The following is a 20,635-nucleotide window of genomic DNA, read 5'->3' as shown; positions in this document are numbered from 1 at the left end:
CTGTTGGCGACGCACTCACAACCGCCCCCACGACAAACATCTCTACTCCAGTGTTTAGATCCAAAGGAAACAATCAACGGTTCCAATCAATCAGAAGTGCTGTTACATGTCAGATGTGGTGTCGCTCGGACGGCCAACAACAATAAGTGACACATCGAGGGTTATGTATCACAAAATGAGAAGATACCCGACGTTTTCTGATTGACTGAACTTTTTCTCCTTCGCTGTATCAAGAGAGCGAGAAAAGAGCGTTATTTGACGGTTGGAATTTTGCTTCCGGAATCATGGAGCATTGAGTGAAGGATCCTGGGTTTGAATGTGTCAAAGATAGAGTTATACGACGCGTATAACACTGTTCCTTTTTGCACTGACATTTCCGATTGTAACCTTCTTGGAATCGCTTCCAATTTGCTCTCAGTCAATCGGAACTGTCCCTAGCGTAAACCGTGATGGAGCGCACTGCAAATAAACCGATTTCAAATCATGAATTTGTGAGTTATGAAGTATGCTCAGATAACCGGCCCTCTTTCAATTCACAAGGAATAGTTTGAAAGAACATTTCCTCTGAGTAGAATCCTTCTGATAAAATTGACGTCGGATTGTAATCGTTATCGTTATGGTGGACTGATGAACAACTATCGTTATGCTGGACCAGTACACCACTATCGTTATGCTGGACCAGTACACCACTATCGTTATGCTGACCGGTACACCACTATCGTTATGTTGGACCGGTACACCACTATCGTTATGCTGGACTGGTACACCACTATCGTTATGTTGGACTGGTACACCGCTATCGTTATGCTGGACCGGTACACCACTATCGTTATGGTGGACAGGTACACCGCTATCGTTATGGTGGACCGGTACACTACTATCGTTATGCTGGACCAGTACACCGCTATCGTTATGCTGACCGGTACACCACTATCGTTATGGTGGACAGGTACACCGCTATCGTTATGCTGGACCGGTACACCACTATCGTTATGCTGGACCAGTACACCGCTATCGTTATGCTGACCGGTACACCACTATCGTTATGGTGGACAGGTACACCGCTATCACTATGCTGGACCCCGGTACACCACTATCGTTATGTTCGACTGGTACACCACTATCGTTATGTTCGACCGGTACACCGCTATCGTTATGCTGGACTGGTACACCACTATCGTTATGTTGGACTGGTACACCGCTATCGTTATGCTGGACCGGTACACCGCTATCGTTATGTTAGACTGGTACACCACTATCGTTATGTTGGACCGGTACACCGCTATCGTTATGTTAGACTGGTACACCGCTATCGTTATGTTAGACCGGTACACCACTATCGTTATGCTGGACTGGTACACCACTATCGTTATGTTGGACTGGGTCACCACTCATTATGTTGGACTGGTACACCACTATCGTTATGCTGGACCGGTACACCACTATCGTTATGCTGGACTGGTACACCACTATCGTTATGCTGGACCGGTACACCACTATCGTTATGTTGGACTGGTACACCACTATCGTTATGCTGGACCGGTACACCACTATCGTTATGCTGGACCGGTACACCACTATCGATATGCTGGACCGGTACATCACTATCGTTATCGACACATGGGGACGAGGATGTGTGATATCGTGCCCAAACGTCTTGGATCATTGCTCATTCCATCAGCAATTGGTTTGCTCGTCGCAGATTATGTATTTACAGACCACCGACATACGGCTGGAATATTTCTCATTACACAGAGACCTGTAAATAAGTGAAGCAGCAAACCAGTGAGCGATAGCATGAGACACGATCCATGCAGTCAGGGCAGGGTGACACGCCATCAGCAAAGTGACACAGAGTAACCACGTGATCACCTACCGGTACAAAAGCGTGTGTCGCAAGAGGCATGACGTGTGATGTGTTACTACGTGCATACAAGTCTCGGACACCTGTGGAACGAGAGAAACAGTTCGACTTATCTTGAGTTCGACTCATCCGACTCTACCTTATTACTGTCTGACCTGGCAGGGATCGAAGTATGAGTTCCGCGGATTTGACACATCCGATTTCGAAACAAAGGGGTCCGACATATTTGCGCCAAATCAGGCAGTGACCAAGTTAATTGTTAGAAAGTAAGACGATGACAGTCAATCAAGTAATGTTGTATGTCGGTAGCACTGAGCAATGGTAAACAACGCCTACTTTGATCTGTACTACCAGGTCACAATAAATAAAACAGACCATGGTCGCACCATCAGATACGAATTTTGTATTCATACGCCACCCTAATACCAGCGTTGAAGTTAGATAATGTGCAAAGTTTAAGTGATTAATAAATATTATACTATAGTCGTCCCCTTTAGATGCGGCATTATTACAATTCGTGATTTCTCTCGTTAGATACGTTTGGAAATACATTCATAATAAAACACGGTATCTTATATGATATATATATATTAAGTCATCTATATATTTCTGCCACGGTAAATGATGATACCTCAAAAGTAATTCGATTTCGATGTAGCCATTACTTATTGAATACCTCTGAATAATACATTCAAAACATCACGAGTTTAATTAAAAGATATCAAATCTACGACAATCAAACCACAGAAACTTATCTCCTGATAAACGTCTTTAAACTTAAACAGTTAAAATCAATAATTACTATTTTAGATACACATGGACGTAATGATTTAATGGTAATCGCCGTTCTGTAATTTCGTTTATCTTCAACACTGGTAGTTTAAGCTTGATATTTTTATGTCGCTTTCGTGATTCCAAAACCATCGTTTACGTCAAGGTGTAAATATATATATATATATATATATCACATATACAAAACACTTCTCATATACAGTCGAGGGATCAATTTGAAATTTCAAAACAAAATATGATAACAGTCTGAAACTGATTTGGTGCCGAATTTCCAAATTTCATCGCAAATAATCCATAACAATGTCAGTAATTCTTTGTCACACTCAATGTATTCAATTTCAATTGACTTTTTAAAGTAAAAATGCATGAAGACATTTACCAAATTGTTTGAAACCCGTATAATTATCACGTACCTGCTCTAAAACCAAACTCCGCAAAAGACCGAGTGCAAGAACGCAGCGCCACCTTCTGGCTGTCTGACATGCGCAGTGTCTAGCTGCAGGGGACGGTGTCGCGAGGCTCCAGAAGGTGATCTCAGCAGCCACGTCATATTTTTTTTAAGATTGACTCGTGCATTGTGTAGAGGTCTAAATATTTGTCCATCCGCAAACCATAACTTTAATATATATGTGAAAACAACTTTATGGTTTAGCCAGCTCTGTACCCCCGCCTTGTAAACTCCAATGTTATGTACTATTTATATCAGTTTTACAGTTAATGGTTAGCACATCTAGTGAGAGACAATACCTCACACACATGACATTATTTACAGCATCCAGAGTAGTCAAAGGCAACGCCGCTTTTAACATTATTTCAGTGTCAGCTTAATGTGGGAGAAAAGCCCGAAGTGATGCAGGTCTCAGACGTTTACCACTTCGGTGAAACCCACGAGCACGGGTATGGTGCTGACAAACCTAGAAACATAATTGGGGCGAACCGGGATTCGTACCCACAATCATAGGTTTCTGGCGTGCAACTCTGGGACGCAACTCTGGACAGCGAATCGCGGCGCCTTAGACGACTGGGCCAACCGTGCCCCCAGACAAAGGCAACAGATCATTGTCACTCTTTAATAGTATTGTGAAATGAACGATACTGCAGAAAGTCTGCTTTAGCGAAAGTCACATTAACCTTATGGTTCACCTACATAGAGTGATGCTACACGGTAACAGGAGCTACACCAGCTGGGTAAGTCTCGACCACACAATACAATGGTCAAAAGAATAAAGGTCAAACCGTGCCATCCGTGTACAAGGTCAAAGGGGTGTTGTTCCAATATGTAACCAAGATGTTCATTCACAGCATACAATTACAGTAAACTACGTTTATAACGAACACGCTTATAACGAACTACGGTTATAACGAACTAAAATTAGTGGTTCCTTTGAGTTCGTTATAACCGTAGTTTACTGTATATCATCCGATCCCCTACTTTAAACGTGATTTTCCAAATGACTAAGAAGTCTTCTGTCCTGAGTGAGTGAGTGTGTATGTTTTTACGCCGCTTTTAACAATACAACAGCAATTCAAAAAAAGTGCTTCAAATAATGTACATGCGGGGAATCGATCCCGGGCCTTCGCATGGCGAGCGAACGTTTTAACCACACCATCCAACATCAGGAAAGTCAAAGGGGAACGTCATAGTTTATCCGTGTGATGTCGCAATTAACGTGTATTTGTTGCAACAATACGGCATGGTGATAGGCACATGATGACGCTTATTGCGCCCCGGAGAACAGTCGACGCGTGCCTGCTGTGACAGACACGCATATGTTGGCATTGCTGGCAACAGCAGTAAAAGTAGACGTGTTACCATGCAGTGCTTCAAGGAAAGATGGGTGCGTGCAGAAGCACCATACCAGACGAAATACATGAAAACGCTATAAAATATAACTGAATGCTTTTAAACGTGACGAACTGAAATAGCACCATTAACATTAATGTTTAGGCAAATGCAAGATATTGAAAGCTATGGCTGTTTGTTAAGATGTGTGTTCTGGTATTAGTTTGTGTACATTTCATTAATTATAGAGAATGCACTTAAGGCATTTGGGCGTACCTATATCGTGGCAAAATCGACGCTTGGCCTTCGGTGTGACAGAAGAGAACAGAATGGAACAGAAGAGAACAGAAGAGAAGAGAAGAGAACAGAATAGAACAGAAGAGAACAGAAGAGAAGAGAAGAGAACAGAACAGAACAGAAGAGAAGAGATGAGAACAGAACAGAACAGAAGAGAAGAAAACAGAAGAGAACAGAAGAGAACAGAAGAGAACAGAAGAGAAGAGAAGAGAAGAGAACAGAACAGAACAGAACAGAACAGAACAGAACAGAACAGAACAGAACAGAACAGAACTTTAGTTACGCTCAGGCCGGGATCCTCGGCATATAAGGTACAAATTTGCAGACAGTAAATACATCAGATTGCAGGATGGTTTATATGGAAGATTTTACAGTTTTCATACTGACATTACAGAATGTACAGAGATTCTTTTTTTACAATTAAAAAGTTCTTTGAATTTAAACATATTTGGGTTTTTAGCATATGAAATTGGAACATATATTTTCCGTTCGGGTTTGAAAAAAGGACAAACAAAAATATAATGGAATTCATCACCAACGTCGCTCATGTCGCAGAGTTTTACACGTTCGTTCATTGACAGGGATGTTGTGCCACCGACCTAGTTCAATAGGGAAGTGGTGGCATGGGGTTCTAAACAGAAGGAATTTTACAGCCAACGAGAAAGGGATAACTAATAAATACTTTTCAAGGACGAGTTCAGTTTTAAATATGCGATATGTGATACCTTTAGAAGAACGGTTTAACTACAAAGCTACGCCACCGTTCTAGATCTTATATTTTCTGGTCGTAAATGTCTATTATCGATGTTTGCTAAATTAAGGGTCAATAACCCACTGACAGCACTGGACATAGGCAGCTTCACTTAATATCCTGGCTGGCACCAAATACAGTAAACTACGGTTATAACGAACTCAAAGGGACTACTAATTTTAGTTCGTTATAACCGTAGTTCGTTATAAGCATAATTACAGCAAAGCTACAGCAAATAGTCGGGACCAAAAAGTAAGTTCGTTATATCCGTCAGTTCGTTATATGCGTGTTCGTTTTAACCGTAGTCTACTGTACATCGCTTTTAATCTTGTCAAATGCAAATGGAGACAGGCATACTGTAGGCGTAGAGCTAGGTTACCTGCGATTACCTGCGGTTACCTGCGATTACCTGCGGTTACCTGCGCCGAATATAACATGACATGTGAAACTTCACGCTGCATGTTCGGTTCCAAGTTCTATACACTATAGTGTAAAATCTACACGTGACCAAGATTATCTCATAACTATGAAACTATCCCCAACATTAAATTGTCAAGATACATATCTCTGCTTGGTCCATTATTATCAAGTGCTTGATATTACAATACTGTAATGGTGAGGCTTATACTACCATTTAAGTTGAGTCTGCTTCTGCTTGGTCACACATATTTGCATTGATCCGTACGGTTTGCCTTGTCTTACACGGACGCCCCGTCATTATTTATTAAACAATGGCTCCAGGGCCGGGAGGGCTCCGATGGAGCCTCACTGAAGGAGCCTCGTTTACCCAGGAAATCTGTTGTTAGACCGTGTAGGTGATTCTAGATGCTCATTTGCAGCCTCGCCCCAGGGCCGAGAGCGCGAGGGTCACAAAAGGTGATTCTCCAGGCTACTGCAGCCCCGGGTCTTGACGGACCATTTACGTCATCATAACAAAAAATGGCAAATTTAAACTAGGGCTTTTAAAAAATATTACATTTCCTTGCTGTATTTTGTTTTTAATGTATTAACCTGAATTATTGCAATTATTCGTTATTAGATTTTTTTTTTATTAACTGAACATTTGTCTTCTAAGCTACATAATAATGAACTTCTTCTTGCGCAGTAGTCTAAGGCCACGAAAATCGCTGTACAGAGACGCGTCCCTTAGTCGTGCCAGAATCCAGTGTATCGTGGGTTCGAATTCGCCCAGACAACGACCCATACTTTATCAGCTGACACGTGTGATATAACTGAACATACTGTTGAAAGCGGCGTCAAAGCAGACTCACGCATACGTCTCTTTGCAGGGTCATGTACCGACGTCACAAACATTTAATATATTTATTTCTCGAAACTGAATATATGAAGCGTCAAGTACATTTGTTTTTATGTTTTTAATAATATTTCTTAATATCATTTTTTACCATCATGAGCGGATAACTATTTTTCTTGTCAAATGAAAACGCGCTAAAGCTAAACCAGTCGCCATCAAGTAACGGAGGTATGGCGATAACCAGTCGCTAGCCTGTAAGCTTTAAATCTTACTTATCTATCATTAGACAATAAATAGAGAAGCTCAGCCGAGTGTCTTTTGATATCAAATATACCAACACGAGTTGAAAAAGTGGAAATAAATAAAAAGTTTTTCTCACTCTCATCAATGAGTGTTGATATATTGATATCTAAAGACACTTTTCTGTATCATCCAACATCATTCTTCCAGCTTTTTCAGTTTGCAGACAGTAATAAACAGTGTCTTAAGTATAAAAAGTACTGCTGTAGCAGAGCCATTAGTGATGTCATTTGATTGAGACGTCATGGTAACCAATGACGTTACAATGGTCTGGTAAGCATTGTGATGCAATTTAATTGAAGCCAGTGGGAGCCAGTTTTGGATGATAATAAAAATTATAATATTGCGCTAATCTATACTTTTTTAACGACTGCAGCTCAGACAGTTATAAGTTGTACCAGGCGGTCTGTCGATGTCAATGCCTTGATACCCAGGTGTTTCAGTCCCACGCTTATGAAATATATTGTCTGTACTGATAAGGAAAAGAAAAGAAAACAACATTAACCTCATTTTTAACTACTGGTTGCAGATGCTACTTAAGGTTGATCAGTCTCGTAACTCGCCCCTTTAAACAAGTTTGTTGTAAGACAAAGAGGCTATTAACTTTGAAGAGTATTTTAAAATAGAATTGATCGCCAACAAATAGTGGAAGCCGTTAGTGTCTCGCATTGTGTTCATGTCCTCAAACTTTATATGTCCATGTCCAACTTGAAATTAATATTAGCCTAGGGCTGAACTGATACATTAATATTCGGGTTTGATACTATTTGGAAGATATTCAAGTTTTATCAGATGAAAGAATATGAAAATTTATGTGCAACAAGATCATAATTTCGATTTTTCGTTTTTTTTGCATCTGAAAATAATTATTTTGGGCGCACGTACGTCAGCACGATCACCACCCTGTCACCGCACGAACACAATTCTAGTCCTCAGTTTCCAACATATACCCCCTTTAAATTGTTTGATAGGCATTACTTAGAAGTTGACGGATGACAAGATAGACACAATTTTTTATGGATAACAACTTCTTTAATACTGTAAAAGGCGACGTTTCGGTATAGATCCTTATACCGTTGTCAAGCTTGACAACGGTATAAGGATCTATACCGAAACGTCGCCTTTTACAGTATTAAAGAAGTTGTTATCCATAAAAAATTGTGTCTATCTTATACCGCCTTTGCTATCGCTGGCGATACAAATCATCACTGAGTTTTAATTACCGATCACCTGACTGCCGATTGTAAAGAATTGATCCAAACTCAATGATTATGTTTATCGCAAGCTATGTGGATATTTCTTGAAAAGCGCACTTTGCATTTTTTGTCAATACCGTAGGTAATATTCCTTATCGCCGGAATGGCTTGTTTGCACTTTTTCAATTAGTATTAACACACATGCAGCTATCTCCATCAAATAATCATAGTGATTCTATTTTAAGTGGCGAGGCCTACAGCAGTGAATGCTTACAATCGTAAAAATCCTCCCCGTTTACTTACCAACAGTAATTATGTTATTACTTCTCTATTATTATCATGAGGATCTTATCTCCAAATGTTACTGTTATTAATGGACTTTTTTTTATTTACTTACTGTTGCTGGACATGTGTTATTATTGTTATACATTTACAATGAATTTTGATAGCGCACTTTCCAATTAATAACTGCTGAAATGCGCTTAGAACATGGTATACATGTATCTTATTATTAAGACGATCACTGGATCAGAGTGCGCTTGATGTTCATTCACAGCTCCAAGGGTACCATATATTTTGAAATCAATGAAAACAATAAAAATAAAACATATTCAATATAGTCATTTGCTTTTGTTATTTACCTCTATTTTAATGTAAGATGTGGAGAAAAGTCCATGTGGAAATTGTCTGTGCGTGTCTGTTCTGTGAGGAATTGTCCTGCGGGGAATTATCCATGTGGGAAATTGTCCTTCACTCGCGTGGCTGAAGTATCGCTGTTGGAATATTGTTAATAGCGGCATAAACCAAACTCCCTCACTCATTTATCAATGGTACCAGGACTGGTTAAAAATCGATCATTCAACTACCCCAAAACTCCAGAACACCCCTACCCCAGAACAGATGTAACCCAGGAACATGAGACTCGCATGTTTTGGTTGAACGTTTAGGGAAACCGGCTGCAGTGCTGACACTTATCCAATACTAACCTTTCCACGACGCAGAGAGTTGAAACCCGGCCTTGTACTGTCTTGCTACTTTAACTAATCACAATACAATGGTGTCACGGAACAGAAGTAAGTAATTACAATACAACCATGCCCCCGCTGACACTGACCCGCTGTTGTTTGATAAATGAAGAAGTAAATTGCTTGGGGAACCTTTGGGAAGCAACTTGGCATCGCCTCGTCCCGCTCCCCCATCCGCAGCCCCCCCCCCCCCCCCCCCCCCCCCAAATTGCACGAGACAAGCTAATGACAACGTCCAACGTCCGCCAGCCGGCTCCAGAAAGGTCACGTGACTTTACACCAGCTCGCACCAGTTTATAAGGTGTGTCACTGATTTAATTTGAACGTGGCTAGATGTTTCTTCCTTAACGATACTTTCGAAGCTGTTAAACTTAACCTAGTAATTCGAAAACATTGCGCTTGAGTGACACGTTTAGTTGCACCAAAGTCTTTGTTGACTATATAGCTGTCGTCACATTGCTGGAATATTGCATAATCGGTGTAAAACTCTAAGTAAAAAGACGTAAAGATGTCAGTCAAGAAAGCTTTGACTTTGTACTTCAATTTCATAAAAAATGAAATGATGCCATTTTATCTGTATTCATCTGTATATTTTTTTTCTTTTTCGTAAAGATATCAAGGAGTTACTGGTCCCCAGAAATCCATAATATATGAGATAACATCTTCAGAAAATCACGAAATCAAGTATCAGTTGTTGTAGCGTAATCTGTAATCTTTCCCTTAGCAACGGGTCATTATGAGCTGATGAGTGAATGTTTGTTTACACCAGCCTGCAGTCTGACATATAACAGCGATATCACGTCGACGTGTAAATAGTTGAGTCTGGGCCAGCAAACCAGTGAGTGATAGCATGAGACACGATCCATGCAGTTATGGCCAGCATCAGCCAAGTGACACAGTGATTATCACTCAGTAGGTTCCTGCGCCCAGCATGGGTTATGGTGGCCAACTCTGCCCCGAATGCCCTCTGCATTCAAGACAAGGGTGAAGAAAGAAACGCAATGTGTTTCACCATTACTATTGTGTTGTTGATTACATCTGAAGGCTTCAAAGTCCGGACAATTGTAATTGAAGCTGAAACGTCCAGATGAACGGGGATCGTGTCGAGCGATGAGATATGGCAAGGGATCACATGGGATGACAAGATGTGACAATGATAATAAAAGCCCCGAACACAGGTGATGTTATAAAGTCAAGGAACATGTCATTCTTCAGAAGACAAACAAACTAGATCTATGCTTTACAAGAAAATCTGGAAAAGCAAGGTTAATTCCGAAATACCCGCCGCTATGGTACCTATGAATCGTACAACTGCTACCTAATACACTACGACATCAGAGGGGAGATACTAACGGCTTGACTGTTACATGTCGAACTGGTCATACGACTAATCTCATTAATGTCATACCCAATAACGAAAACTGACAACCCGAAAATCTACTGCTTAAAAACAGCACCAATTTCTAGTTAACTGCGTCTTTGAGTCATTTTGATGTTTTTGTCGTGACGTTACTAGTCACTGGCAATTCAGATATAATTATACATATGCTGACTTCTTTAAGAGTATAATATTCTGGTGGTGGAGGGAATTTTGGTTGGAGAAGGGATACTTTTTCGGTAACTGTTCTGTCAAAGGAGGAGAAAAGCAATTTGTTTTTCGCGACACATTTTTTCGAGGAAGTCGAGAATGTCAAGTGGACACAATATTTTGGTTCCATTTTTTCTTGAATAATAAATTTTACAAAAACATCCCAGCAACAGGTTTGTCTTGCATGTAAGCATGTGTGGAGTTATGTCACAGTGGGTCTGCGTCATGTGAGAGGAAAGCCTGAAGTGATATGCAGGACTTAGACGTGTACCACATTGGTGAAACCAAGAGCACGGGTATTGTACTAACATAATCAAGGTGATCCGAGCTTGTCCAAAACGGCAACTGAAATGTATGTACAATCCTGGATAATTTACATCCTGTATTACCGATTCATAATCACTGATCCAAATAAGTACTGTAAACAGGGATTTTTTTGCGACCGTTTTATTATTGCGAGTTTTGCGAACGAGTCTCAATCGCAAAAAATAAAAACGCAAAAATAAGTATAAATAATACATACATACTTTATTCATTGCAACACGTCATCAAATGTTGAAATCATCAACCAGAACCACAAGTTACTCAATAAGTAAATCATTACAATGTGGGTCGGAGCGCTGTTGGTGTCGCCGGCACAAGTACTGTACCTTTGAATCTATGTACCCAGTGTTTTTTTATACAAATAAATAGACTATAGTCTCGTTGTGTCTCGGGTTAACACCCCCTTATAGTTAGGGTTAGCTATCTCAACTCATTTAGCGAATTTCCCATGAGGAAATCAAATCATGTGATTCAGTATTATTGGCGAGTTTTCGTCTCATGAGGACCGCGGGTTCAACCATGTCGTCCAGTGTACGATACTTGTCCAGAGTCAGCTGCTTGTAAAACACATTTGTGTGGGTAAATAATTTGTATATAATTGTTTTAACATTCCTGTAGCACTTCTGCCGACGACTAATCCACTGATCGAGCGTGTACGTCATTTATAGCAATGCCTCTGAGAAGGAATGATGAATTTTATGTCGGTAAGAAAGTGGAACGGTAGTGTTTGGTGCTGATGTCCTCGAGCTAATTAAATATTTGTGTATTCTTTCTTAACATAGCATCTCTTTGCGGGTGACGAGAAGAAATTGTGTTCTCGTTTTTGTTTCATTCCCGCCGAGATTCTATCAACTGAACACCAAGTGTTAATCTCGTACAGTCTCTTTCCCGGCAGGCAATCAATGCAGCGTTAAAGTGAATAGCCCTAAAAATATACCAGCAAGAATGGGCTGAACGTGTCATACTTCGAGCAATATTTCAGCAGCTTCTGCCTTTGGTGTTAACTCTACACTCCTCCTGACGTACCACCGAGCGTGTCCTTTCCATAAAGATTTCAAAGAGCGTCATACGACTCAAAAGTTGTTTCATCAGGGTGACAACATTCAAGGCAATAGTAAAAGTTTAAGTTACGCATCAGTGACAAAAATGATGTCCGATGCAATTCCCTACTGCAAGCATATCATGAACATTTTGATGTAGCTTGAACCAATGGCATTTACTTGTGGACATAAATCAAATAGTGCTTCAAACTCATGTTTAATCATAATGACTATGATTATGATGATAATTACCTTTATGCTTAATTATTGTTGGTGTATTTTCCGTCAAAAAGTACAGATTGTGATGATATATAGTGATGATGCCAGGATCCGCTGATCGCTCCGATTACGACCCTTGGTTTGTCAGCATCAACGTTGCCCTTTGGTGTGACCAACGTTTTAAACTTTACGATCTCCGGCAGTTTTAGCTTTCCACCCTGTTGACCACATAATTGAAAAAAATAAAAAAAACGGCGTCTCCACTCATCTTCTCGAGACAACTCGATTACGTCATCCAATCAATACGAATTACGTTGTTGCTGTTCAGTAAATTAGTAAATAACGTAGTCAATATTCTCAGACTGCGTACTCAGCAAAATTTCAGCACCATTACGACGGACTGTTTGATAGTCTGGGTCTGACAGACAGATGGAATCGTCAACGATCCACGGGGTACCAAACGCGATCTTCCATGTCACGCATTGTAACTATCAGGGGTCCGTTTTACAAAGCTATCGTTACGCTAAGGTGATAGTAACTCCCATACTTTAACATCGACTTACAACAATCGTTGTGCTTCAATCGATGTGTGGAACAGGGCCCTGGCTCCCATTAGTCTGCTCTTGAGACAAACTGGCGAGCATAATGTGCTCTTGATTCCAATATTGAACTAGCCGTGTACCCTTATCACACGCCAAATAAAAATAAATTTGGCAGAAATTCTGCAAAGTACACCTTGTAAGAAAATACTAGTCCACATGCTATTACCATGAAAGAAAAAAATAAACTCGTTTCACAACACTTTTTTGCGTATTGTTTGTAACGACGTTTCAGGCTACTGATGATTGCCTGTAGCATAGTTGAGATAATGCTGGGTAGGTAGGTTGATGCCTTGATCCCTGTGTCTGTGGATTTCTAGGTTTCTTGCCAGGACATATCGTGGTTGGGATTGTTGATGAGGAGTGCAGAGCGGACTAATTTTCATATCTGAGGTTGTTGTACTTTGACCTTGGTGGTTGTACGACACACACCCAGACACACCTAGACACACACACACACACCTAGACACACACATACCTAGACACACACACACAGACAGACACAGACAGACACACACACACAGACAGACACAGACAGACACACACACACACCCACCCACACACACACACCTACCTAGACACACACACACACACACACCTAGACACACAGACACACACACACACCTAGACACACACACACACACACCTACACACACACACACACACACACACCTAGACACACAGACACCTAGACACACACACAGACACACACACACCTAGACACACAGACACAGACACACACCTAGACACACAGACACAGACACACACACACCTAGACACACACACAGAGACACACCTAGACACACGCGCATTTCTTGTGTCCTCCCCCGTGATATTGCTGGAATATTTCTAAAAGCGGCGTAAAACCATACTCACTAATTCTTACCCTAAACTTCATGTTTTGTCTGGTGTGCCTTGTCCAGATTTGATATGAACCCATTCCACCCCAATCTCTATTGGAATATGTGAGGTCTTGCCAGCTACAACTACACATTTTTCATGTAGTGCAGCCACACGATAAGATGATGCCTGACTGGGACAGAATGGGTTTGATCCAACTCTGTTCCTCCTTTTCAACTTATGCATTCTAACACGACAACGTCGACTGACTCAGCCCACTGTGAAAGACATTAAACAGCTTCCTCTTATCATTTTGCCCGTTTTTGGTATAAGCTTTGAATATAATGATTTTAAAGTTGTGATCCCAATTCGTAAGAGGCGCTTACGATATTTTGGCCCTTATTTGAATAACTGACGAAGGGTTAATATTGTCAACAACAGAGAAGTCACCTTGGATTATGTGACTAACAGGTTGGCTTCAGTATGCTGAGTCTTGACGGCCACAAGTAGTGGAATTTACACCATAAGCTGCCAAGTCCCTGTTCTGCAACACGTTCCTGTATTTGAACAACTTCTGTGAAATGGTGTTCGTAGAGGAAAACAATTTTGTGGGACATTTTGGGAAAAGGATTCTTATCTGAGAGTGTTGCTTAAATTTCTGGCATCATTCCCTTGTTTGAAAAATGTGGCCTGTGTCTGATTAAGTGGAGTCTGTTTCTGGTTTGGCCAAACGTTTCAAAGCCATATCAATTACAATGCTCTCTAGTCGATCTTGTTGGCTCTTACTCCTTGTAAACCCATCCACCAGCAAATATTGTTGGAGTCGTTTGGTTTCCTTCAATGACACAGAGTATAGTCTTGTTCTTACTTTGTGCAGTCTCAATGGTTCCTGAAGGAGAGGCAAAGCATCCTCCAAATGAATGGTATCATTTGGTCTCCGTCCTTTCTGGAGACCATGGCTACGTCGACCTGTTTGGGATGCCGGAAACAGCCTTAAATTGACGTTGGTAGTTCGTTGGTTAACTTAGAAAGACTGCCAACGTCTTTTATTTTGCCATTGCTTCCATGTGGCATCGCTTTGAATCCAACGCTTTTTCTTGACATCCTGTACGGTCGACTGCATTTAAAGCTATTATATCTTGAAAGCATATAGAAATCCATTTTCGACCAGGATTCACTACTTCCACTCATTGACGTGACTATTACCTTCTTGCAGACATTGTGACGGTTATATATACATGAATGTCGCCCGATATCAGATTGTCTTCCTAATTCCTGTTAACCCCAGGTTTTCTTAAAAATCGGTCATTGTGATAACCATGTTGTACGAAATTTATGCGGAGGGATATGTCGGTATGTCGTTTACAGTGAAATCATATAGGTTAGGTGAAATGGGGTTTAACGTCGCGTCCAAGATTATTGCACTTATATAGCGACGTGCATGCACGTGTATGTGTGTGTATATGGCTGCTTGTACTAGTCCGGACTGATGCCAATTTATAGTGCTAGCTCACCGAGATACCATGCCGCAGTGTAACATGAATACCCCACTCAGACACAGTATACTGACTCCGAGCCGACCAGTCCTTGTTTTAGCCCCTTAATGCCGAGCGCCAGACAGAGTAACAACAAGTACCATCTTTTAACGTCTTATGGTATGACGCGGCCGGGGATCGAACCTCGGACCTTCCGCTCTTCGGACGGACGCTCTATTAGACCACGGAGGCGGTCTAGTGAAATCATATAACATCACACAACTTCACCGCTGCCCGAGGTATTATGGTAGCAACGAAATAAGCCGAGTGTCCCAGAATGACTCGATCCTCGCGGTTTTACTCACATAATATTATCTTGAAGGAATAATGTTGGCAAGGTAAACACAATTTACCACTTTCTGATAATACTGTAAAAGCGACGTTTCGGAATAGATCCTGATAACTTGTCAAGCAAAACTAAAGTTAGGATGAAATAACAGTACAGTAATGTCTTCCTTGTTCCTGCTTAAGTCTACAAAAATGGGATGAAAAAAGAAGCGGACAAGAATAAACAGTTATAACGGTAAAGTCTCAAGAAAACGTTTTATTTTCAATGTCTTCTGAATTCGTCAAGGGAAGTTGCTGACCGAAGTGCCATGGGGAGAATGTTTTTCAGTTGATTCTTTCACAGAATATTCTTTTGCACAGCAGCGACGGGTATTGATCAAACTAAATTAGCCGGGTAATGTATTTTCAATAATGTGTTTTGATGTTTTGTCAAAAAGAAAGCAAATGCCAGCTGCAATTTTCTGAGAAAGCCGTGTGTGAAATGCTGGGCCTCCTCATTGGTAACATCTATGTAGAAAAATGGGGGTAAGACATTTAGGGAAGACATAGGCGGTTCAACAGGCACCAACTGTGCGATAACAATCAAATAGCCATCCACTGATTTACCCACCTGAACTAGAAATAAAGGAGACCGCTTCATTTGTTTCATATTTAGATCTATGCATAAAGATTGAGAGTAACAAAACACTCTCCACAAAAGTGTAAGCAAGAGGGCTGACTTCCACTTCCAGCAGTCACATTTCCCTTTATGTCGAGCATTATTCCAGCAACTCCCGCTTTTAGGGCCTACATAACTGTTGAAGGAGAACCGGGCATGCTCTTTCTACGAAGATTTCAAAGAGCGTCATGCAAATCTTGCTAAAAAGTTGTTTGAGTGAGTGAGTGAGTGTGTGAGTTGGGATTAACGCCGCTTTTAACAGTATTCCAGTGTCACACGGCGTGTCAGCTTAATGTGGGAGGAAAGCCCGAAGTGATGCAGGTTTTAGACGTTCACCATTTCGATGGTGCTGACAAACCTAGAAACATAATCGAGGCGAACCGGGATTCGAACCCACAATCATAGGTTTCTGACGTGCCCAAGGGCCTCAACTCTGCACAGCGAATCGCGGCGCCTTAGACGACTGGGCCACCCGTGCCCCCAAAAGTTGTTTGATCAGGGTTACAACATTCAAGGTCTCCGTAAACCTTTAAATATGTTTTATAATTGACATTTGGGTGGCATTTCCAAATTTGACGCATCGAATTATTATATCCGATGCAAGTCCCTATTTTGACTTATACTATATGTTCCGATTAGTCAGGTGAACAATTGACTTGCCTTTGCATGTGTTTGTGACGGGTTCCGTCGGTGGGACAGTATACGCTCGCCTTTTCGCGAACACCGGGTATCATCACTATTTGATAGTGTTTCACAAACACATGCTCATGATACTGTTGAAATCGTACAATCGACTGTTCTTTCAGCGGAGATATATTGTTGCTATGGAATGGGTTTGTCGCTTTTCTTTAATTTACATTCTTGGACTAAAATGGCGCCGTAAAAATCATTCCATCATTTTTTTAACCGTTTCGTTCTACAATTTATGATCGAACGAATGTCTAGGTACATATTTTCCGTATACTCACTTATTCATGTGAGTGAGTGAGTGAGTGTGTGAGGTTATACTCCACCTTTAGCAATATTCCAGCAATATAACGGCGAGGTCACCAGAAATGGCATTCACACATTGGACCAATGTTGGGAATCGAACGCAGGCTTTCGGCGCATCTCGAACAAACGCTGTAACCATGAGGTTCCCCATCGCCGTTTGTCTCGTAGAATTATTCGAACTGTCATGAATTACATCATATTTCTGATCTGAATCGATTTCTGAACCGGGAAGTTTGTGGTATCTTCAACGAGCAATAGTGACGTTTTAATTTTTGTTTGAGAACGGCAGAAGAACAGTGTTCGTGTCAAGATCCCACCTCACAATCATGTCAGTTCAATGTTGATGCCTCAACATGTCAATAATGAAGTCCTCTCTTGCAGATTTACACGTGCAATAATCTCGACATATCTGACAAAACACACAAAATGTGGCATATCTTTATGGCTTGGTTTTTTCACCATCAATTTGAAAATGTCACTCACTATTCCCCAAGTGAGAAACCTGCGTCACCAGGGCAGGGCGTCCATCAGTGAGGTGGGAGGCAGATCAAAGAAGGATCAACATCCAGCTTGAGGACAGATATAACAAAAAATGAAACCTCGTTTGGATACCTGAAATCATCTGTCCGGAAAAAATGATCCCAGAAACCTCATTACTTAGAAGCCTCAACCTCAAAAGACCGCCTCCGTGGTCTAGTGGTAGTGCGTCCGCCCGCTCGGCATTAAGGGGCTAAAACAAGGACTGGTCGGCTCGGAGTCAGTATACTGTGTCTGAGTGGGGTAATTGTGTTAAACTGCGGCATGGTATCTCAGTGTGCTAGCACTATAAATCGGCATCAGTCCAAGCAGCCACACACACACATACACGTGCATGCACGTCGCTATATAAGTGCAATAATCTTGGACGCGACGTTAAAGCCCATTTCACCTCACCTCATCTCACCTCTAACCTCAACACACGGTTGATCCGAATCCCCTTATCTAGCTGGAAACCGTTTAGTCCGAATGCCCTTATCCAGGAAACCGTTATTTCGAATGCCCTTATCCAAGAAACCTGTTTACTTCGAACCTTCTTATTGCGGAAACCGTATTATTCAAAGCCCTTATATCTCGAAAAGTCCGTAAGTCTGGATCCGTTTATGTCGACTTTTTTTTACGTCGAACCGTTTCATTCAGGAAACTTTTTTGCTACAATCCTCCTATCGCGGAAACATTGTTAGTTCAAATTCTTTTATCTCGAAAACTCGTGTGTCCTAAGACACTGTCACTCTGAACCTTATTATTTCAGAACCCGAAACCTGGTTAGTCCGAATTCCCTTAATTCGGAAATTGAATTTGTCCAGATCCCCTATTTCCGGAATTCGTTACCCGGGACCCTTGTACTGATGGAACCCCTGATGTCTTGAAATGTTCATCATGGAATCATCGTTAACCCGGATACCCATGATTCAGAAATCTAGTTTGTCCCGACCTAGTATCCCGGAAATTTAGTGTCGACCCCTTTCCCCGGTAATTTAAGTGCTCTGGACAACCTTACACCAGCAACCACCAAAAGACTCGTTGATCGGGACTCCCTTAATGCGTTAGCCTGAATCCTGATAATGCGGACTATGTTGATGTAATATTATATCTATGGGACGGATTACGCTGCTTATAGATATACGCGTGTAGGGTCACGTGTATTTTGGAGCTAGACCAAGGTTATTGAGGGTTATATTTTATTGTGGTATGTTATTAGGTATTATGTTTTGTAGCTGTATCACGAGGGGTACATGTGGTTTTATGCGTTCCGCGTTGGGTTTATAAGAAGAGCCGGTGGTTTTATGCGTCTTGCGTTATGTTTATAACAGGAGCCGGTGTTTTATGCGTCCTGCGTTGGGTTTTTAACAAGAGCCGGTGGTTTTATGCGTCTTGCGTTGGGTTTATAACAAGAGCCGGTGGTTTTATGCGTCTTGCGTTAGGTTTATAACAAGAGCCGGTGGTTTTATGCGTCCTGCGTTAGGTTTATAACAAGAGCCGGTGGTTTTATGCGTCTTGCGTTGGGTTTATAACAAGAGCCGGTGTTTTACGCGTCCTGCGTTGGGTTTATAACAAGAGCCGGTGGTTTTATGCGTCTTGCGTTGGGTTTATAACAAGAGCCGGTGGTTTTATGCGTCTTGCGTTAGGTTTAAAAGAGCCGGTGGTTTTATGCGTCCTGCGTTAGGTTTACAAGAGCCGGTGGTTTTATGCGTCTTGCGTTATGTTTATAACAAGAGCCGGTGGTTTTATGCGTCCCGCGTTAAGTTTATAACAAGAGCCGGTGGTTTTATGCGTCCTGCGTTAGGTTTATAACAAGAGCCGATGGTTTTATGCGTCTTGCGTTGGGTTTATAACAAGAGCCGGTGGTTTTATGCGTCTTGCGTTAGGTTTATAACAAGAGCCGGTGGTTTTATGCGTCCTGCGTTGGGTTTATAACAAGAGCCGGTGGTTTTATGCGTCTTGCGTTAGGTTTATAACAAGAGCCGGTGGTTTTATGCGTCCTGCGTTGGGTTTATAACAAGAGCCGGTGGTTTTATGCGTCTTGCGTTAGGTTTATAACAAGAGCCGGTGGTTTTATGCGTCTTGCGTTAGGTTTATAACAAGAGCCGGTGGTTCTATGCGTCCTGCTTTGGGTTTTTAACAAGAGTCGGTGGTTTTATGCGTCTTGCGTTGGGTTTATAACAAGGGCCGGTGGTTTTATGCGTCTTGTGTTAGGTTTATAACAAGAGTCGGTGGTTTTATGCGTCCCGCGTTAAGTTTATAACAAGAGCCGGTGGTTTTATGCGTCCCGCGTTAGGTTTTATACTCATAAAACAACATGTACCCTCAGTGATACTGCTACAACGAATTAATCTTACCCACATGTTTAAATATGATATTGCAAAAGAAGTAAAACAAATTCACAATTGATAGAAAACAGCTGTTCGATTGAGCTGAGATTAACCTGTGCTTTATCATCATTAATATTCATCACTGGCAATAAAAGGTGATTAACAGACTTTGGTGTTGTCCGGTAAAACAAAATTATAAAATACTAAGCAAATATCCTCCGTGTTTATGCGAAAGAGTCACCTGATCATTTTGGGGCGGTCGGGTAGCCTAGTGGTTAAAGCCTTCGCTCGTCACGCCGAAGACCCGGGTTTGATTCCTGACATGGGTACATGTGTGAAGCCCATTTCTGTTATATTGCTGGAATATTGCTAATAGCGGCGTTAAGCCATAGTCACTCACTTTCTTGAAATAAGAAATACTGATTTATTTCTTGGCTTA

The 20,635-nt window shown here is 41.4% G+C and overlaps 1 protein-coding gene across 6 annotated transcripts in view; it reads right to left on the bottom strand.

The window, feature by feature from the left end:
* The window catches only part of LOC139466001 (uncharacterized), a 100,810-nt gene that overhangs the window by 6,006 nt on the left and 74,169 nt on the right, over positions 1–20,635 (bottom strand). Inside the window, exon 1 of one of the 6 annotated variants that reach the window (XM_071248052.1) lies at positions 7,441–7,460. The exons of 3 other annotated variants lie outside the window; for them this stretch is intronic. The gene's annotated coding sequence lies outside the window, so the exon portion shown is untranslated. 2 more of the 6 variants (XM_071248038.1, XM_071248026.1) reach the window with 2 other exon arrangements.

Source organism: Haliotis cracherodii, unplaced genomic scaffold, assembly GCF_022045235.1.
Source record: "Haliotis cracherodii isolate W230 unplaced genomic scaffold, xgHalCrac1.p SCAF_1, whole genome shotgun sequence".
Lineage (NCBI taxonomy): Eukaryota > Metazoa > Mollusca > Gastropoda > Lepetellida > Haliotidae > Haliotis > Haliotis cracherodii.
The sequence above is the reverse complement of the archived record's forward strand: the minus strand, read 5'-3'. Positions and strand labels throughout refer to the sequence as shown.